The sequence below is a fragment of the Excalfactoria chinensis genome, chromosome 2 (genome assembly GCF_039878825.1).
Source record: "Excalfactoria chinensis isolate bCotChi1 chromosome 2, bCotChi1.hap2, whole genome shotgun sequence".
Classification (NCBI taxonomy): domain Eukaryota; kingdom Metazoa; phylum Chordata; class Aves; order Galliformes; family Phasianidae; genus Excalfactoria; species Excalfactoria chinensis.
Window position 1 is genome coordinate 136,356,420 of NC_092826.1, and position 17,360 is coordinate 136,373,779.

A 17,360-nucleotide genomic window follows, 5' to 3' on the forward strand; every position below is an offset into this window, starting at 1 on the left:
GGAATGGCTTTAAACTGAAAGATAGAAATTTAGGTTATTTGTTAGAATGTCTTTTTAGGTTGTCTATACTCAGAGGGCAATAAGGCAGTGGCACAGATTGCCCAGAGAGCTGTGGATGCCCCAGAGGAGCTCAAGACCAGGTTGGACGGGGCCCTTGGCAACCTAAGCTGGTTTCTGTTCATTGGCAACCCTGACCTGTTCTGGGTAAATCCTGACCTTTTCATGTGCCATTCTTAAGGCCATCCCAATGGGCTTTTAGGAATGGTTGCCATCAGTACGGGTTAGATTCATGGGAGGGAAGCAGGTTGAAGGGAGAGGTTGCTGACTTGTAAGCTATTACAAATAGTGATGAGAAGTAGAAATATCTAGGGAATTGATTAATTCTTCCTTTTCCCTATTATCTCCTTATTATCAGCAAACATAATGAGGAATGTTTCTGCTGAAAAAAAAATAATTACATCCTTCAAGAAGCATGGCCAATGGTTTACTTAACTGGGTAAGATTTCCTAAAACTTCAAAACTGATCAATTAGCACTTCAAGGAAGCTATCAGGACATGAGGGATTGGCTGATACGCTGATGAAGGCAGCATGAGCTTTTAATAGTGCTGGCAATGCATTAATAACTGCTTATATGGCAGCCCAATCCATTGCAATGCTTATGGTCATCTTTGCTGTGCGATGACAGAGATGTCACTGGAACTATTCCCACTCCAAATATTCCCAGATCCTATGGAGTTTGCTTCAGAGGAGTCACATGCTGTGGTGTTTACTCTGTCGCGAGGACTTTTTCCTTTTGAGTGCTTTGTGCTATTACATTGACGATCCCACAGTATAGATAGTGCAGCAGTAATTTAGTTAATAAATAAATCTCCCTCTTTCTGGTTTCATACCTATTCACATGCTATCGCTGCATTATAGTGCTGGATAATTTTTTCTTCCATAATTGAATAGTCTCAAAACGCAGAAATGGCATGCTATTTATTTGAAATGTTTAGAGGGAAATTAATCGGCCTGTTTTTATGACTGGCCCTTTGTGTCACAGTCATATTTTTAATGGGCTGATTTATGAAGCCAGAGTAAGTGGACCAAAAACAACAAAAGTCTCCCTTGCATGGATTGCTGAGGCTTATTTTATGGATCTCTAGGTTTGGGTTTTGTAGTTTCTGCTTTTGTAGCAGGAGGTGGAAAGTTTTCCCTTGTGCTGCAGCCATGTCTGCATGTTCTGGTGGGGCAGAATGTGAAATATCCATGTTTTCCCTTGTGCTGCTGTGACATGCTTTGATCTCCCACAGTGAAACGTGAGATGCTGCAAGAAGAAGGGATACCTGGGAGACAGGGGGTCTTCTCCAGCCCCTTGTATTCCTTGTGCTGGCCATTTCAGGGGGGATCCTCTGGAGGCAGGGGCCAGGTTTGGAGCTGCAGCTGGAAATGCCATTAGGGACATAAAAGCAACGGAGGGCAGCAGAACTGCAGGAGCCCTCCAGGATGATGCCGAGAAGTGTGGATGAGGACTTTTCCCTTGTTCAAAGCAGGCAATTTGTTCGGCTTGTTGGGATTTGCTCTCTGAGATCAGAGACCAAATGCAGAGGGAGTCTGCTAGCAATAGTTCATGGTGCCCGCAAAGAAGTGGAGGTGGAGGCACTACTTGAAGTCCCAGGGCAGCTTCGAAGACTTGTGAGCTGTGGTTTCTAGCACCATGTGTGGCTATGGGAGTTTTCCACCCACGCTGCGGGGGAGCCTCTCCACGCCAAGACCTTGCTACCCAGGGAAACTCTCTTATCTCTCTGATGAAATTCTGCTTCTGTTGTTTTTGGCAAGCAGCCCTCTCCCCTTGCACCAGTTAAACTGTTTGGAGCAGGACAGATGTTTCAAAGAGCCTGAGCAAAGCAAGGTGGTTGGAGTGTTGCTGCTCTGCTCCCTGGGCGCTCCTTCCTTGGGGCATCTGCATGTTTGTGGCAGTGTGGGTTGTTGATGGGGAGGTGTTGCCCTCTAATAACTGAGAGATAACAGATAAGGATGTTTAAGTGGTGGAAGGTGCTGCATGAGAATCCAGCACCGAAAGCGCTCTAGGGGCTGCTGGCTTCACGCGGAGCTCAGCGCACTCCTGGGCTGTGCAGTTCATGGAAAATATGGGATGGTAGGAGTTAGTTCTAGCTCTGAGGTTGGAATTTGGCTTATTATGTTGCAATACCTCTTAAATTTTATATATAAATATATATATGTATATATATATTTCCCGGACTGTATGGATTGCTCCCAGTTTGTATGCATAGAAAGTGCTGCACTGGAAGGCTGAAAATAATACAATATTCAGACTATAACGTGGAGATTATGTATGCATCCAGCAGGTGCTCCTTGAAATTAGCTCCTGGTTATGTGTACAAGAAATTTCTATTGTGCTGCAACCACACGTATATAAGGTGCTCATTTCCTTAGGCGATCAGGTTTTATCACTTTGGGCAGGTCTGAAGGACTGCCAGGTCATGACAAGCATGTTCAGTATGCAAAGGACAAGATTCATCATCCCCGATCAGCAAGTCTTCTTCATTACTACTGTTCTTCTACCTCACTACTGTACTTCTTGTGTATATTTATATGTACATGCATTGCAATCCTGGAAAAGGTGTTAGAGGAAGTTCTTCACACGGTTTTGCAGGGTTATTTCAGGAACAGAGCAGCATGAGTTCACTGAAGAATGCCTATAGTCACTGGAGAGAGTGGGCTGCAAGCATTCCTACAGCATGTTTGCTTTCTCTATTCGAAACTCATACTGTAGCGTGAGATGTACCACGTTGTCTTTCTGAGAGATGCATGGCAGTGTATTTAGGTGTGCAGTGTAATTAGCAGTGTAATTACCCTCCTAATTAATGAAAGCCTTGGTTTTGACATCAGAAATAATGGTCAGAAAGAGTGTGTGTCAGTGTGCTGTTTCCACAGTGTCCCTGCTGCCTGCTTTGAGCTCTGATGGCAGGGGGGGGCTGGAGCTGAGCTGATGTGAATCCCCAATGAGATGTGTAGAGCAGGGCCAGCAGCCATTAGGAGAGCGGAGATGGAGGTGAAAGCATGCTGGCCTCATGCAGATTGGCACTAAACCCTGCCAAATTAAATGTTCAACCTCTCCCTCTGTCAGGGGTTGCATTAACCAGTGGTGTAATTAAGAAAAAAACTAGTAATTTTGCTTTCAGAGACAGTTGAAGGGGGGGGGGGGGGGTCTTGTGCCTTGAGTTGCGAAAGCAAGTAACAGCGGTGTTGATTGGATTGAAGCGCTCCTGCTAACAGGTTTCTACCAGAAATGAGGCAGTAGGGAGGGAGTTAATTCCAGTGCCAAGCAGAATTCTAGATCCTGCTGGAAGAAAAACATAAAATAATAATAAAATAAAATAAAGAAATAAAAAGAAATGGAAAAGAGAAGACAGAGTATGGTTAAAAGGAAAAGGAAAAAAAAACACTTTCCATTAGTGGAATGGCGATAAAAATAGGTTGCTCGCTGCTGATCAGAGCTTTGGCTGTATTAAATGGGCACAGGTTCAGACTGTGCTTTCTTGTTATTTATTTTTATAAATTATAACAAAAAGTTCCCCCCTTTCCTCCCCTCCCCACAAATTAGCACAGCACACATTTTAATAAACAGAATTGTGGAATGGCTTTAGGTTGGAAGGGACCTTAAAGACCATCCAGTTCCATACTCCCTGCTGTAAGCGGGCCTTCCATAGGCTGTACCTCCTGCAGGCTACGTCCACTGCTGCACTGTGGTCTCCTCCATGGATGCATGTGGAGATCTGCTTTGTGTAGTGCCCATGGACTGTATGGGGACATCCTGCACCTCCATGGGCCTCTCCTGGGCTGCAGCCTCTTTCTTCAGTCTGTTCTCCTAGAGGCACAAGTATCACTCATGGCTCAGCTCTGCCCAGCGGTGCATCCCTTTTGGGATATCTGCAGCTGGCTCTGATCTGACCAGGAGCAGCTACTGGGTTTTGCTCACAGAGACCACCCTCACAACTGAAACCTTGTATTGTAAGCTTGAAGCAGTGACAGGTCGCCTGATATCACAGTCCTCCCCTAGTTTACCACCTCAAGTTCTGTGTTCAGTGTTAGGCCCTTTGCTACAAGAAGACACTGAGGCCTTGGAAAGCGTCCAGAGAAGGGCAACAGAGCTGTGAGGAGTCTGGAGCACAAGTGTGATGGGGAGATGGGATTGTTCAGTCTGGAGAAGAGGAGACTTGAGGAGATCTCAGTCCTCTCTACCTCTCCTCTGCTCCCAGATAACAGCGATAGGATGAGAGGTGATGGTCTTAATTTGTGTTGGGGGAGGTTCAAGTTGGATATTAAGGAAAACTTTGAAAGAGTGGTGATGTAGTGGCACAGACCGTACAAGGAGGTGGTGGTGTCACTGTGCCTGTTAGTATTCTCAAGTGTGAAGATGAAGTACTGAGGGACAAGGCATAATGGGCATGGTGGGATGGGTCGGTGGTTGGCATTGGTGATCTTAGTAGTCTTCTCCAGCCTTACTGATTCTGTGATTCTATGATAAGGCCACAGCACCCAGCAAAGCCTTTCCATGAGCAGCCTAGCAGTGCTGAGCAACTTGTGAAGGGCCAAAGTCACTCCCTGTAGCATTGCTGCATCACGATTCACTTGCAGCAAGCAGAAGGTGTCAGCAGTTCTGTTTACGAGCGGAGCCGCTGTCCTCTCCCCTGTAAGTCCTTCCTGACAAAAGGAAGTTTAAAAGCTCGCATTGATTCCTGGCTGGGAGTGCAAAACATCCACACACAGGAGCGGTGCTGAGATTTTTCAAAGCAGTTTGAAGGATTTAAAGTGTTTTTAACATCTCCAGCACAGTGCTCCCAGGCCTTGGACCTTTGCTTTTAAGCATCTGTAAGTCACAAGTAGATTTAGGAGATAAAATGCTGGAGGCTGTTAGTCATCGCAGTGCATATTTTTGTTATTATTTCTTATAGGGAGAGCAGGCATGCTAAATTTACTCTTTCTAATGTTTGGAGATTGATGGTTACAGATTTGGCCTTTCTGCAAGCACGTTGAGTTTTGTCAACAACGCGATGACTTAGAAGCGAGATATCTGGAGACTTTTTTGTGAGTCTCCTCTTTGTCACTGAATAAACTAACCAAAGCGTAGTCCTTCTAGTTTAACACATGCAAGAAACTGAGATGCTTTTAAGACTTTCTATTGACACTGTTCTATATGTCAGATGTTTGGGCATTACTTACCTCTTGTTGTCGTGTTCATCTGCAGAGCATCTACCTAAATAGTGATTGCTGCTCTGCCTGGTTGTTAGTTGGCTCCATGCAATACCCCCATGTCATGCTACTGTGAAAGAGCTCATGGGAGTTTCTCATGGGTCAGCTCTGTTGCATGTTACCAGCTTGTCAAGGACTCGCTTGACAAATTGAAAATTAGCCAAGTGCTTTTCCAAGCCAAAAGTAGCCTGAGATGATGCGCTTGCTTCATACCAAAGAGCTGGTTTTGGTTCTTTAGGTCATTGACTCCAATACACATCAGATTATTAATTGGGCCCTAATAAACCTGGACAGCGATCCTATAAATTTCTACATGTTAGGGGTCAAGCAGTGAAGTCAATATTAATTAATAGTCAAATGCAGTGTTTTATGTCACGTAATCAGCCGCCTGACAGCCTGAGCATCCTCAGAGGTTCGTTATGCTTGAAGAGTGGGAGCGGTGCCAGAGCATCCCATTCTCCATTGTTATAAAACAGGAGATAATCTCAAACTGTTCCAGGTAATTGCTGCAGATTTAATATATCACCCCTGTGGTATGTGCCTCTAGTCTCTTTCATGAGGGTAGATGTTCTGTCAGACCTCATGGAGGCTTCTCCTTGCCCTCCCACCAGCTCGCATCTCACCTACTTAAAGCCACAGACCAGTGCAATGGAGCAAAGTGATGAGGCATCACTGGAAGCTCATACAGTGACTGCAGAATGTTGCTATAGAGGTTATGCATCCTCACGTTGGGCAAGTTGAAGAAGCAATATAGTCATACTGGAGAGAGTAAGAGGGAGAAGCAGGCTTGTATTCTTGGGCATAAGGATGGATTGCAGAGCATGGTGGGCTAACAGGTATAAGCTAAGGATGTTTTTTCTGCCTTTTTGTTCCCTTTATTTCCTGCCTCATTTTTCTCATGGAAGATGCCAAAATTTCTGAGGAGAAAGCAGTAGGAGCAGGAGGAAGGAGAAGGGTAAGGAGTGGCTAGGATCAAGTGGGACAAAGCAGCCACAAAATGTTGGCTTTACCAGGACAGGGAAGGAGTGCAAAGACCTGGGTGTCAAGCCGGGTGGTTGGTGGTTTCAATGACTTTGTGGTGGCAACACTAAGGCAGAAGGGTGCAGGAAGAAATAAAGGGCATATCATGATACTATGAAAGGGCATATCATGATACTATGAAAGGGCATATGGAGAAGCACAGGTGGAAAAGAAGAGGGTCTCCAGAGAGACTGAAGGGAATGACCCTTGTGGAAACACACCAGTTCTGCTACAAACTAAATGACTTCAGAACTGTTTAACATCCACTGTAGAAGATACATTAAGGATTTAAGGTCTTTTTTAAGGAGTGGTGATGTTTGTGTACAAAAATTATCAGATCACTGAGATTAAAAGTAAATCTATTTATTTGGAGCAATATATAGATTTTTCTGCCTTTCAGTAGTTTATCTGCAGCTCCCGGACCTTCCCCATAAACTTTCCTCCTGTAAAAATACCTGTAGGTACCTCAAATGCACACCTTCATTCCCTCCCCCTCCTTGTACCGCTCAAAAGAAAGGGTGAAGGTAAAGAAAGAGGAATAGAAAAGGCAGAATCATTTCCAGGTAGATGTGCAGATGCCTCTTGGCAAAAGATATTTGACAGCTCCAAGATTAACGTTTCATGCAGGTATTTGTGTTTTCTCTCTAATCCGTTATTACAGTGAATTAGGATACCTTTTGGCTGCCGTCTCTTCTCTAAGTGGCAGGCTTCTCATAAGTTATTTATGTGGGAGATGTCACCTTACTAATCGTGTTCCTGTATAACCTTATGGTGCTGATGCAAAGCTTTCCTCAGCTTGGAGGGTGCATATGTGATGGAGCCAGGCTGGATCCACAGCCCTCATCTCTGAACGTGCACCATACTTCATTCGTGCTAAAGAAAAGATTTGCAGAGATTTGTGGCCAGTTAACCAGAGCAGTGTTTCATTTTTGTTGGGAAAAAAGAAAGATATTTGTGGCCACCTGAAGGTATACTATTGGATTTTAAAAAGATTGCCTATATACACATGCGTGCATAAATACAATATGTGCATATAAAATAAACACATTCTCACTGCCAGCGCTACTTACGGTACGTTAGTGTTTTAATTCAGCTGAAATATGTTGTGCCTGTCGTGCTGCTGCAGTCAGAGTTGCATTTTTGGGATCACAGCATCCTCGGTGAAGGATGATCATTCCCTGCAGGGCTGCCTGGTGGTACATCCTCCAAGGAGTCAAGCATTTACTTTTTCCAAGTCAAAATTTCTTTCTCCCCCCTTTTTTTTTCCCTCTCCACCATTGAAGCCAGTTATTTTATTCAAAGAAAATGAGATTTTGATTGAAAACTTCCCATGTCCTGGTTTTGGCCCCAGTTCAATGGAGCACATCTTGCAATTCCAGTTTAGACTCATCGTACGCTTATATATATTGTCCGAATGTCATGTTTAAGGCCTTTACCTGAAAGATATGGGCTAACACATGTCTGAATGTTCTTCTGAATCTGACTATTTTAACATCAGCCAGATGTTCAGCAGGCTGTTTTTGAGGTGCGTGTGCAGATGGAGCGTAGGAGAGAAAAGCTCTTCCTATCATTCCCTGCTTTTCTAATGCTTACGGACATGGTTTTTCATCTTCCACATTTGTGTATCCAGAAGCAGGTGACAATAAATGTTCTGAAAAATCACAATTTTTTGACAAAACTGTTGAAATAATTTCTTGATGGTTTGAGGTTTCTCACCATGAGCGCTTCTTATCCCAAGAGGTTTCCTAACGGGGATGTTGGATGGTAGTGCTGTGTGTCCACTTGCTCTGGTCTCAGTGGATGAATTTTATGAAGGCACCAAGCCTTTCTACATTAACCCTGTGGAAGTAAAAAAAACACACCAACCCCAAAACTCTCTGGGCATGCTGGGTTTGGTGTGTTTTAAGAGACAAATGGATGAGCTTCACTTGAAGGTGCCCACTGATGGGCTCTCCCCATGGCAGCAGTGCTTTCTGCCTCTGAGCTGGGTGATGTTTAGCTGCAGCATACAGGTTATGAGTGTATTTTGTTGAGCACGTTGAAGATCTTTCTGGTTGGCAAAGCGTTTGTGCCTGAAGTACAAATTCCCCAGCACTGCAGTGGATTTTCTTTTTTAGCCAACTGCATCAAAAGAGCTCGGCTGGGACTCTTCTTGCTGCATTAGTGCAAAAGCAGGAGAAAATATCCTAAGATTGATCCATTTGTTTGGGAGCATGGTTTGGGCCAAAAATGGCACGCATGTTCAGGAAGATGTGTTCCTGCAGCATGGCTTTAGCTTCAGCTGCAATCTGGTATGTCTTTCCCTAATAGGAAAGCTGTCTGCCTCCTCTCCCCCATAGCATTTCTTGATCTGTTTCTTGTTGGTTTTGCTCTCTTTCAGCATGCTACTTCCACTAAGCCCAGCAGCTGAGCATCTCTGAGTCTCAGTTGAGCATGTGCTTATGTAGTGCCTTGGAGAGGGGAGGATTTTGGTCCTTCTGAATTGTTGTGTCACTTCCCACACTACGCTGATGTTCCTGGAATTCCACTTGTAGCAGGCACATAAACCTTTCTGTCCCATCTGTGCTTATGTGGCCAAGGAGATGTGCTCTGTCCCTACTAAGCTGCACAAATTCAGTTGGTTAAGTAGCTGCTTTATGAACTAATTTCTTTGTTATGGGGTACGTCTGAATGGTTGGAAGTGAATCGATGCCTGCTCTTGGCTTTGGATGTTTATGCTTATTCATTTTTATGAAATATCTGGCTTAACTGGTGATATGTTGGGGTTGGTGAGAGCAAGAAGCAGTGACTGGGGTCCATAGGGTTCCCCCTTCAGTTGTCCCCTGTACTCCACAATGGGAAAGATGCTGTGGACATCCATCCCCAAAAAATCATGTAAACATTGTGTTGTCTTGGCAGATGTGAGCCTTCCAGCTGGCTTTTCAAAGTGTGTTGCTGATAATTGGCTTTGGTGATATCTGCCCAGGTACATCCACATTTGAGTTTGGTTCTCCATCTAGCTGTAGATGTCCCTGTTCTTTGCAGGGGAGTTGGACTTGATAACCTTTAAAGGTTTATTCCAATTCGAATGATCTTATGATTCTATGATCTTCATGTTTGCTTTTTACTGAGTGCTGAGAGGCTTGGGATGTGACATGTCTTTGTGTTGGTTTGTATTGTATCTGAGGAGAGGAGCTCAGCAGTCACACAGGCAGAGACAGGATTCAGCTTGAAACCTGTCCTAAATGCAGATGGGGCTCACTGGACTCTTTGGCTTTCTTTTTTTTTTGTGGCAGAGCAATGGAGACGTTTTGCCCTACTTTGAAGTGAGAGAAAGGGAATGTGTGACGGGAAGCAGGAGCTGAAGTTGCTAAGGAAACACGAGCAGGGATGCTTCCAGGGCTCTCACCTGATCCCTGCTGCAATCGCTCCTTGGCGCAGGTTGCCTTTCATGCAAGTGTCATGTAGCCTTCTGGGTGAATTCACGGTCACACAACCTGCTGCAGGTGTCCACCTGGGGCTGCTGGGACAGCCCAGCACCCAGCAGGATCCCAGGAAGATGTGGTCAGCGCCTGGACTGTTACAAGGATGCAATTCCTTCTTGCAGCACCCTGGTACCCTGTGGGCTGCTCCCCAAGGGCTGCCTAGAGAATGAGACAAGGGGGATTTTCTCCTCCTGGGATGTCTTCAGGGGAACCGTCAGCTTTTCTTCTATGGGAAAAAGGGCAACAGGTTGGATGGTTTCCATTGTCGTTCCCATAGCACAGAACGTGGGAACACTGCTAAACCCATCCCAGTTGCCCCCACTTCCATTGCTCTCACAGTTGTAGTTCCCACGTCTCCCTCCAGACTACAAATCCCAGCATATTTTGCTATTTGAATAATCTCTGCCTGGTGGCCTGCCTGATGCTTAGCACCATCCATAACAAGAAAGATGACTTTCATCGAATTTATCATTATGCAGGTATTTTCCTTCCTGCAAGTGTTTTATTTATTGCGGTGATTATTGATAGCTGCACTTAGCAATTCTGGTGAGGCAAAACAACCTTCTGCAGCTTGGGTTGTTGGTTTTTTTTTGTTGTTTGTTTGTGCAGAATAAAAATCAATCCTGGCTAAATTTGAATATCTGGATTCCTCTCAGCTTGTTTTATTTTTTCCTTCCCTGTAAAATTTAATAATGCCTTGTAAACGTGTTCATCAGCTTCTCCCGTGTTCTTTAATTGAGCGCAGATGAATCTCGAATGACTGGGTTCTGCGCAGCTGTGTTGCTCGTGTTTCAGCAGCAATCCATTCAGTTTGAGCACGGAGCGCTTTCGGATGGTGGATGTGGGACTGTTTGCAGTGTGATCATTTTCTTGCATTTAGAATTAAACAGTTGAAGAGTGCAGCAATTGAAACTTTCTCTTACCGTCTGGCTCCTCGGGAAGCAGCCTTCTCCGTGTAGGAATTGGAAGCAGCTGGCTTTGCTTTATAATTAATCAAGGGAGTAATTATCTTGCGATAATCTTGCCCCCCTTCATCTCCTGTTGCATAAGTAAAGAGAACTTCAGCTTGTATAAATTGGGTTTTGGCCTTCCACCTTTTGCTACCAGGGGCAAAAATTCAGGCGTGCTGAGCCACCTCCAGCAGCTCTGCCCAGCTGTGCCCATCTCGGTATCCACACTGTGCTGGGTCAGAGCAGGGCTCTGCTAGGAGCATGCAATTGACCACGTCGCAGCCCAGAAGGCATGTGAGATAGGTGTGTGTGGTTGCTGTAAGAGCTGGGCTTTCCAAAGCATTCAGGGCACCCATTTTTTTGACAAAGGCTTTGAGATGCACCTGCTCTGCATGGGACAGAGCCCTGGTAAAAGCTGCACAGAGACGATATGGGGTCTTTGCCATGGAGATCTCCAGAAGCCACATGAATGTGGGCCTGGGCACTCTGCTCTGGGTGGCCCTGCTGGGGCAAGTTGGGACCAGAAGGACTCATAGGTCCTGCCCGCCTCAGAGAGTCACTGTGATGTTGTGCCCTGTGCTTGGATGCTCCAGCATCTTATTCACCTTGCTCGTAGGTTGAGTTCATTAGGGTGATGAGCCTGGATTAGCTGAACTCGTGTCCTTAAGAGCCTTAGCTATGGCTGAATTCCAAGCACAGCTGGCACGCAAGTGGCTGTCAGGCTCCTGGCTCTGCCTGGAGCAGCCCTTTGGTTGGCTGGCCCTGGTGCTACAGGAGACATGTGATGCCAGGGGTGGCATTGCCACCTCTTACGGTCTTTCTGTGTTGCTTTCATAGAATCATTAAAGTTTAAAAGACCATCCAGTCCAACCATCAGCCCATCCCCACCTTGCCCACTAACCATGTAGAGAAAAGGCATATCTAAATACCAAACAGAACAGCTCATCTCTGCTTTTACTCCTTGCCTTTCTCTTGCTGTATCATCCCGGGGATAGGTGAAACCATGAGCTGGAAGGAAGCAGCTCCATGCTGGTTACTCAGCAGCACTGGCACAGCCCATGTGCTGGCCCGGAGATGCTCACTGCTCACTCCTGTTCAAACACACTTGGTTTCTAAATTAAGAGAGGGATTCTGCAGAAATACTTGGCATAAGTGAGTTGGAAGAAGGTTTTAAGGGTAAGCAGGTTATTTATACTCTGCCTTGCGTGCCCAGCCTGCATTTGTGCTGCTAAGTCATTTGTGTGTATTTTATGGAGGAAAATCTCTGCTGTAAATACTCCTTAACCATCATCAGCTGCAGGGCATGGTGGGCAGCGGGGTCACAGGAGTGGCTGTGGAAGGAGCTGACATGGGATACAGCCAAGGACTGCATAGAAACATAGAATCATTAAGGTTGGAAAGGACTACTAAGACTATCTAGTTCAACCATCAGCCCATCCCCACCATGCCCACTAACCCTGCCCCTCCATGCCATACCTACATGTTTTTGGAACACCTCCAAGGACATTGACTCCACCACTCCCTGGGCAGCCTGTGCCAAAGGCTTACCACTCTTCTGAGAAGAAAGTTTTCCAACCTAAACAGTGTAGCCTGCACAGTTCCCATCCATACAGCTGCTAGGAGAGCGAGCTGGGCAGAGTGGTGCGTGGATGGGAAACCTGGAGCAGGGTTAGAGGTTAGGGCATCTGTGTGCCTCCTCTCACCCATTCTAACTTGATTTTGAAGAGGTCTGTTTAATGCAGATTTACCTCCTGGGAGCGTGGGGATGAACTGGCCAATTGGGCACTGAAACAAGTGAAAGGGGTTTGGAGGTACTTCTCTTTAAAGGGTGGAGGAAGAAGGATTACAGGAGCTGAAGCCTGTGAGGCATAAAAAGGAAATCCCCATCTTTCCATGAAATGTCTGCAGTGATATTTATCCTCACATTTGTTTCATGAAAGGTGTTAAATACCAGCTTAAATACCTGCTGCTGCAAACCTCCATTGTGGAGGGCAAGCAGAGGAATCTCTTCAAGGCTTCTTATGCCTGCAGGTAATTTCAGTTTAGTGTTTCCTTTATTCTCCTTAAATCTATAGTGGGGGGAGGGGTTACTGCTGTCATGACAGAGAGAACATTCATCCCTCATTTGTCTCACTGAGGCAGTGGGAAGTTGTATGCGAGGATGGGGATGCCATGTGCTGGCTGCTCCCAGTCCCAGACAGATATTTTAAATAGTGCTTTACTTTGCATTGTAAAAGTAACCCTCCCCTCCTCTCTGTTGTATTTTTTCCCCCCTTTTTTCTTTCTTTTTTTTTTCCTTCTTTTTCTTTTTGCATTGCTGGTTGGTCATTCGCCCACCGCCCCATTCCCAATTGAGACCTGGTGCTGAGGGGCAGATGAGGCAGTGAATGCATTCAGCCCGATGATTTCCACATGAGAAGGGCTCTGTGCTGGTGAAAGACGTGAACTCATTGCAGAAACCTCCCAAGAACAAAGCTTTGGAGAAAGGATCAACCTTATTAGCACATTTCAGGAGAAAAGGGGGTTTGTCACTGTATCAGTTTATGCTTCAGCACATTAGCGCTGTAAATCTCTTTGTGGAAGGATTGGTTGAAAAACAGCAACAACAACAACAACAAAAAAAACCCACCCATATTTGCTTTGCTCCTTAAATACCCAGGAAGCAAATAATAATAATAATAATGCAATTCTCATCACCTCAGTTGCTGTAAATCTTTTCGACAAAGTTTATGGGGTTTGATGGTTTGAAGCCTCCTGTAGTTAAAGTGATTTTTCTTCTTCTTTTTTTTCCAAGGGATCTTTTGGTTTCCCAAGTATTCTTCTGGCCTTTTCACTTGAAAAGGAAAGGCAAACTTTCATGAATTGAGCAGGGGCACTCTTTGAATGAAGCGTGGGTCAGTGCTTCTCCGGGCTTTTCTTTCTATTGTTTGAAGAATACATTGAGGATGGTAGGAGCAGATGTGCTGCTTCTATCCCCGTATATTCTCCCCCTGTTATGGGTATGAGCTGCCTTTGCATTAATTTCTCCAATACTTGCTGCAGTTTAATCTACCTTACCCAATGCATTGAGCCTGTTTGTTAGCAAGGACTAAGGCTCTCCTGGTAGGAGTCAGTGCTTTCCAGTGACACCATCCCGTTTACAGTGACAAAAATAGGATGAGAAGTATTTATGGAAGCAAAAACCTCTTGGTTTGTCGATTTATGCTGCCAGATGTATACCCTGCACGTGTGACCTGTCCTAGCGAGGTGTGTCTGCATATTGTCCTGACACAGCTGGAATGGGAAAACAGCCAGCTGTGTTAGCGCTGAGAGCTGAACTAATGCAGCATGCAGTCATTGCCTACTGAACCTGAAATACTCATAGTACCTGCCACTGGAATTTAGTTACAGCAAAAAAGAAAAGAAGAAAAGGGGGGGGGGGGGGGGAAGACAAAGACCCAAACAAACAAAAAAACAATGTGGAAAGTGAAGGAGATTGCTTTTAAAATAAGTCTATGGGAATGATTTCTCTGTATTTGATAATATAGAGAAAGATTAGCCCTGCCAGTGCTTTGAGCACTAGACTGTTAATGGCTTTTGTTTGGTTAGAGACTCTCAGTCTAAGTGTGCTCTAAATGAAATGGAGAACGGATGCTTGTGGTCACAAACGTTTGATTGTTAGTGAGAAAAAAGATATGGTGTTGTTTTTATTATTATTATTATTATTATTTGGGTAGAGGTAAAGCAGAGCCTGGCTTTGGAGCATCCAGTGCAGGCAGTCAGCAACCTGGAAGGTTTTTTGCTTATGGGTTGAAATCTGTCTTCAGGATAAGAGCCTGTGAGCGTGATGCCTCTTGTAGTGAATCAAAAAGGCCTCCTATAGTACAGCCCGACCACCAGATGCCCTTTATCGGGTCCTGAATTTTAACCCTCACACTCTTATCTGGTCATGGTATATTTTTCATAGGCAGATCTTTGCAGTCTATCCACTTCTTAACATAGAGGGCAACTCCCCCACTCCTCTGGTCTTGCCTACCCACTATAAAAGGCTTGTAACAGTGTCATAGTATTCCAGGTGTGTGATTCGTCCCCATGTTTCTGTGATAACAGCTGGATCATAGTTTTCTAATTGCACCACATTTTCAGTCTCCTCCTGCTTATCTCCCATGGAGTCTACTCCCATTGGAGTAGATTCCTGCTTGTCTCCCATGCATTCATTGGAGTAGATTCTTTCTCCTCCTGGTCAACTGTGTCCCATTTAACATCAACATACCCAGTCTCTCAAAAGTGAATCTTTGGTTATTGATCACCATCAATGCTTCTGTTCATTCAGCTGGTCTATTCCTTCTGCCTGGGTCCCATTCTCCAATCAGGAGAATCAAGGAGAACACTACCTGTGCTCCTGATCCCTTCAACATTTTCCCTAGGGATGTAAAATCTTTTAAAATCTTTTGTAATTTCCTAGTCGTAACCTTGTGTGACCCAGCTTAAAAGAGATGGAGGAGACAGTAGTCCTCTGGTTTTATCATACCTGGTAGCCTCCTCTGTTGTCCCAGATGCCGTCCCCAGGCAGGCAGCAAACTTCTAGAGAGGTCAGCTGAGTGGCAGATGGGTGCCTCAGTACCCCTCAGCATAGAGCCCTCAATTGGACCAAAGGCATGGTTGTCCCTTTGTCACTGCATGGATGTGTGTGTGTTCCTGCTGTTACGATATCCCTCAAGGTAGGTTTTGTCTCAAAGACACACTTCATTGCAGCCATCGTTTCAAGGACAGTATCTCTTTCACAAGGACTGTATCTCTTTCACCCTCTGCATCTCTCATCCTCTCGAAACTGAGCAGTTGTTCGGGTGAGAATGAAGAGTACATGATCATCCTTCCCTGCCAATAGTGATGGAGGTGGATTGTTCTGGTTGGAAAAAAAGGACAGAAAGAGTAAAGATTACTCATCCACTCCCTTTCTACTCCTTTCTCTTTCTTTGTTCACACACACAGTGGGATGTGCCCTCACTTTGGAGAGAAGGATGTGTATTTCTCACTTACTTTACGGTAAGTACATTTTAAAAACAGAGCTAAAATGCAATCAATCAAATCCATCCTCTGGCCAACCTCAGTAAGGAGAATCTTAAGCAGGATTTGTGGTGCATTTGTGTGCTTGGAAGACTCCATGGGATCCTAAGCTATAGGCTGACCATTTGGGGAATGCATTCAGATGATAAAAGGAGAAACTTAGTAAAACAGACTTGAGATTCTGTAGTCTTAAGGTTGTCCAGGAAGGCTGTGATGTGTTAATTGAACCTTCTACATAGCATGAAGGATTTTATCATTGGATACCTTCAGACAGCCTGTTTTCTGCAGGGTACTCTTCGGGTTTAAAATCTGTTCCAAGATAGCGATCTTCTTAAGCCTCTAAGATTGCTTAGCATTCAGTAGAGCTACAAACAGCACGGTTGGCTGAGGAGCAAAATGATACTTGGTGTATCGGTTCCAAATCCTGTGGGGATACCCATGATGTGGCAGAGGCAGTTGTTGCCGAGGCGAAGCTTTGCTGAAGGAGTGGGACCAAGAAATCTGACTGCAGTGAAATCTAATATCCGTGCTGGCGTTTGAGTTAAAAACCGTCTGCTTGAGCTCTCCTGCTATTCCAGCAAGATAAGTCTGTGTGCTTCCAAGAGGAACCGTGCAGGGGTTGTATCATGCATCTATAAATGGAGAATGGAAACAAAGATCGGGAGGTAGCAGTCTTAGGGTAATGGGGAAAAGATGAGTGCTGCAGTTGGAGGGGATGCCTGGAAGTCATATCTAACTGCTGCATATGACTTCTTTAGGGAAAAAAAAAAGGCAATTCCTAATCTCCTACTGAGGATGCACTGAGTTTGGGATTCCTGCTGTGCTGTAGAAATCACTTTGTGCCTTCACCGAGCTTTACTGAGCATTGAAATGCATGAGGAAGAGTCGCTTGCTTTCCAGCACTGCTGTGCCATGCTCTCTACTCCCTGTCCCTTAGGCAGAAGACTTACAAGGTGGGATTTCCCTAAAGCACTCAGGATTGAGTCAGCCCTGCTTCCAGCAGCCAGGGGAGATAGCTGCTGAGGGCCATGGGAAACCCCTCCCAGAGCTGCTCAGGTCTGCAGGGACGTGCAAGCACACTTTGATCAGGCTGCACGCTGCTCTTTGAAATCACGATTTTGTGTGTAGCAGCAGAGAGGCGGGATTCCTGGGGGCTTTGTGCTTCAGTTCTGCAGCAGCCTGTCGTTTGTTATCCTGCTGCAGTGATGATGGCTAGAAATGAAAGACTCGGTGCAACTTGGACACCATCTTGTTTGGCTGTATGGTGGAAAGATGAAGTCAGCATCCCTGGAGCTGGGGTTGAGCTTTCCTATACAGATAAGCTCTGGGTAACAGTGGGTGTTTGTATGCTAGAAGCTGGTGACCTGACACGCTCTATGTAGTTTGTTGTGATGCCTGGAAAGGCGGTAGGGTGAGTCACAAAGAATGCCTTAACCCAGGGAAACAGCACTGTTGGAAGTGTTGGAAAGACTTGGGGAAATAAAAGCCCAAGAGCTGTGTGCTTTGTTCTTAATTGGCTCTGGCCTTGATTTAGCTCAGCCTAGCTATAGAAGGTAGCCTCGAGTGATGCGCTCTATGGTGTCTCTGCGGGAGCGCTGCTGCTGCAGTGGGACCAGGCTGCTG

General features: G+C 45.3%; 1 protein-coding gene across 2 annotated transcripts in view; it reads left to right on the plus strand.

The window, feature by feature from the left end:
- Nucleotides 1–17,360, plus strand: part of ACVR2B (activin A receptor type 2B) — an 89,851-nt gene that overhangs the window by 34,885 nt on the left and 37,606 nt on the right. The window lies entirely within an intron of this gene.